This window comes from Pteropus medius, unplaced genomic scaffold, assembly GCF_902729225.1.
Source record: "Pteropus medius unplaced genomic scaffold, Ma_sr-lr_union100, whole genome shotgun sequence".
NCBI lineage: Eukaryota > Metazoa > Chordata > Mammalia > Chiroptera > Pteropodidae > Pteropus > Pteropus medius.
In genome coordinates, this window is record NW_024354500.1 from 19472605 (window position 1) to 19477320 (window position 4716).

Sequence of the window (4716 nt, forward strand, 5' to 3'; positions counted from 1 at the left end):
ACACACCATACTGGTATTTAATAGGAGCTGAAATAGAATAGGCTATCAAAAATATTTGTTAACTGAACAAATATATGTGCAGTTGGACGTGAAGGTCAAAAGCTCGGGAGCAGCATCAGTGATTTGGGAATCTCTTGTTTGGAGTAAGACAAAATGATGTACAGCAAGATTCTGGGGGAACACTAAAATTGTAGGATGCAAGAGGGAAAAGGGAAAGTAGTGGCAAAATGGAAGGTATGCAAAACATAATCATGCCAACATTATTTTAGTCTAAATGTGAATTTTTAACTTCAGGACATAGCATTTATTTAAGGAAAAATATCTATGTAGTTTATTATGTCAGGTTATCTATCTTGACAGATTTATCAAGGCCTCCAGATCATGTTAGCGTAGGATTTAAGGAATGGGTATCTATAAAGTATGATATGACTCAGGAAGTTTCCAGATACATAGGCACTCTGGATTATTGTATGTTTTTACATTTCCAAGGTGTCTATGAGTTAGTTTAGTCAGGAGCGAAGAGACTTGAATTGACCATGTTGGAAATTCAGGCAACCATCAAAAGGCATTTGCACTAACCATAAGCTACAGGGTGTTGGTGTCGTTGTTCCTAGAGGTATTGATGTATTATGATGAACTAATGGAATGTAGCTGTCATAGAGTGACAGTCTTCATTGACTTTCATTAAGAAAACTGAAACTGATGACTTCTCAGAAAGTAGATGAAGAAAAAAAAATGCTGGTATTCAGTAACTCATAACTTGGTGAGAATTAATATATCTTTTTTATTTTATATTAAAAATTCCTCTCAAATCAGTCAACACTTTCCTCTTCAATAATGCCATTTTAGGATAAGCCATCATCACATTGTCTTCTCTCACCTGTACTACTCTACTAGCTTCTTAACTGTTCTCACATCATTTTTACACAAACCTCTGCATTTGTTCTCTACACGTTAGCTAGAATGACTTTTCAAATGTGAATCTGATTATGTCCCCCTTTGCTTAAAACTTTAGAATAGAGATTGAAATCCTTACAGTCAACAAGTTCCTGAATGGTGTGACACCAAAGTAACTTCCTCACTTTGTTCTCTGTGTTCAGGATAACTGGGTGACTGTCAGAGACTTCAGCATGTGGTACAGTCCAGACTTTCATGAGCCTCTTACTCTCAGCTCAAAGGCAACCTCCCTGAGTCTCCAGACTGGGCCGGACAACCTCTGGACCCATATAACAAAACACTGACATTTCCCTTTATAAAACTAATTACACTTTGTACTGACAAATGTATTTGTGTAATAACATGATTAACGTCTCTCACCTTACTGGACAAGAAGTACCATGTGGTCAGGGGTTGCATTTATCTTATTCATCATTGCATCCCAGCATTTAGCACAGTGCTAGGAACGTGGAGATGCTCAAGACACTTGGAATGAATGAAGCCCTGGGAAAGAATCTGCTGAGTTGGGGTGCAATTGTGTCTGCTTGGACAAGCAGAGAGCTCTTTGTGGAACCAGCCCCACATTAATCTATTTCATAGTGATATGCTAATGTGAATATGTTTTCCTGGCCCTTCTGTCTTGTAGAGAAAATAATGACAACTAGCTTACCAAGAAACTATTTTTATTAAAAAGTTTTAAGATTGAATTATCTCTATAGTCTTTTCCAGCCATGAAAAATGAGTACTTAATATGATATTAAATATGATAGTATCTTTATACTTTATTTAGAGTGTTTATATCTAGTAATATGCTTTTTTCCTGCATTTTCTACTACTTGTAGGTCATAGTTTGTAATCAATCCTTGCTCTTCCTATTTTGGGGAGTTTTAATAAAATAAATTAAATGCACTATCATGTAATGCTTTCCTGGCAGAGAGGGAAAAGTTTAATGACCTTGTTTATATCTATGCAGTTGTAAATTAGCCTAATATTATCCTTTGCTTCAAACTGACTAAAATAAAATTTGAATTTAGCATTCTTAAAGAAAATTGCAAGTATTGGTGTGCGTTAATAAAAAGAGCCCACTTAAAGAATAGCTGATCCTGAGTTCAATATAGTTAATAATTTTCTTAAAAATTTAAATATTGTATTAGAGAATACATGTTATTAATTCTATAAAATTATACCTCTATTTATGAATTTTTAAACATTCTTAACACAAAAAAAGAACAATATTAGATGAGATCGTGTCTGATGAGCTGATGGCAAAGGCTTCTAGAAGAGTGAAGCAGTGAACTTTGTACTCTGTCCCCAGCAGCCATCAACTTTTGGCAAAAGGCTCCAGTTTTAGTCTAAGGTTCTCTTTCCTTTAGTCCACTTGGCCCTCCGTCCTCAGTTCAAGGAATGAAACATGTGATCAAGGCCCAAGTCTCACAGTACATTTTTTCTTATAGTCCCCTGGTCACAGTAATTTATTGAGGAATAGGCATATAACTCAATCAAAGCCAATGAGACACAATAAAACTCTCAACTGGGAATATTGAGACAGAGGCAGATCCTCTTTCAATTAGACTTGAAATTGGAAGGATGTAAGGCTGCAGATGCAAACATCTTGCTGTCATGAAAGAAGAACCCACATGAGGCACTAACCCAGAGGAAGTCTTAGTGACATCTTCTGACCTTTGCATTAAGACACACCTGAAACCATCCTTATTCCTCTGACCTTTTTAGTTATGTGAACCATGAAATGCCATGAGTTTTTTTTAGTCATTTTTGAGGGTTTTTTTTTTTTTGTCATGTATAACTCAGAGTGTTAATACTGATGCTTTCTAGAAGGAGTTGAATTTACATCATGAAAATATTAAATATTCATTGATTCAGTAGCTTTCTGATATCTGTACGGTGCTTCTTAGATCTTTCACATCCTCACTTTGGAGAAGTTCTTAACTCTCTATAGATCTCTACAGCAGTCAGCATAGCTTCTTTGGAGAATCACTTTTTCCAAAAAAAGTTGTTTTTTTGTTTTTTTTAAAATCAACTTCTCAAGGATTATATCATGTACTATATCAAATGAGGTCAATTTTAATTAGAGAATTCTTCACACCCAGGCGTTCAACTGGGTCAAATGAATTGTTCGTTCGTATTAGCCTTGAAGATGGCACAATTCAACACTGTAGTTAGATAAATTCTAAACTACAATGCCATGAATCTACATGATTGTTTTAAAGCCGTCAAAACTAAAACTTAAATACCTCAAATGCCAAGGAGAATTAAAAATGGTTTGACAGTGGTTCATACTTGCTTGCTTATACTCTTTTAGAAGACAGAAGTAAAGTATTGCCATTCATGATAGATATATTTTGTGCCTTATCGAATCTATGATGAGTAAGTTGATGATATATTTTTTAAGTTTAAGCAAAGTTTAAATATGCAAGAAGATACACCCTTTTGTTTTGGGTGAGAAAATAAATTTAATTTAGTAGATTAAAGAGCATAAAGTTACCAGTAGATAGGTATCTGGTGGCTAAGGGGATCTTGCTGTGGTGGGTGTAGAAGTGTTAGGAGGGAAAGAGGAGTTTCATTGCCCTCTTAAAATGAGAAATAATTACTATCTAGGAACTACCTGCTTTAAGGGAAATTGTATCTTTCTGAATAGATGAACTCCTCTGGAATGGTTACCTCTAAGATCCAGATACAGCCTTTTACAAGGAGTCTGACTTTGTCGATGTCCTCTGTTTCTTGCTCTTTAATCTACAAAGACACAGCAAGATCCCCTTAGCCACCAGATACCTATCTACTGGTAACTTTATGCTCTTTAATCTACAAAGACCACCCTCATGGTCCAAACAGGAAGTGTGAAACACTAATTTTCATTAGCCACCTCTTTGCATGGCAATATTTTGTTTCCACATTGGAATAGAAAAGTTTCTACTAAAGGGTGACTGCAGGGCTTAATTGTGTTAAAAGAGTAACAGATTTAAATGTTCTCAAATGGTTGTTCATCTGTATGTATGCTACAGTATCTGTATTTTCACATCTGTAAACACAGCAGATAGAAAGGACAAACTGTGCTACACATAATCTCTTGTGCATCAACTCACACCAAAGAACTGTTCAGTTCAGTAAGGCTGCCAGGTCCTATTGCAGGAGTTAGTTCTAATCTTACCTTTTCCTGGTGCCAAGACAGTGTTTACACAAACTCCCTCAAGCATATTTTTTATTGAATGACCCACAGTGAGGAAAAAATAAGAGTAGGGACTTCATGGATTACCTAGTTAAGAATTTGTGTTACGTTTTTCATTTTTCTTAGTATATTTGTTTCACTTTGTTTTCCATTTTAACTCTCTCTCTTAAGCATCACTGGGGAGAAGATGTAACCTTGTGTAGGACATTAGATGCTGATTCTTTTATACATTATAAAAAATCTGTTTCAATGATCAACACATGTTTTATTCAGTCAAGCTCTCATCTCATATTTTTCCAGAGTGTAAACATTTAGACATCAATATTTTCATTATTAGCAGTAATGAAAATACTGTCATTTATATTTTGTTTTATATATGAAAACACTGTCAGAAGCCAATTTAGTGATTTTTCCATAACAGTTCGCTGAAGGGCGTTAGCAAGAGAAATCCTTATGCTGAGTCTTAGCCATGTGAAAAATCATTCTTGTTATTTTTATTTTCTTTGAAGAGTTCAGTTATAAAATTGAGTCGTAAGGAGGGGGTGTCATTTTTATGCTATTTAAAAAAGATCAGTCTCTTCCACTCAAGAAAATTT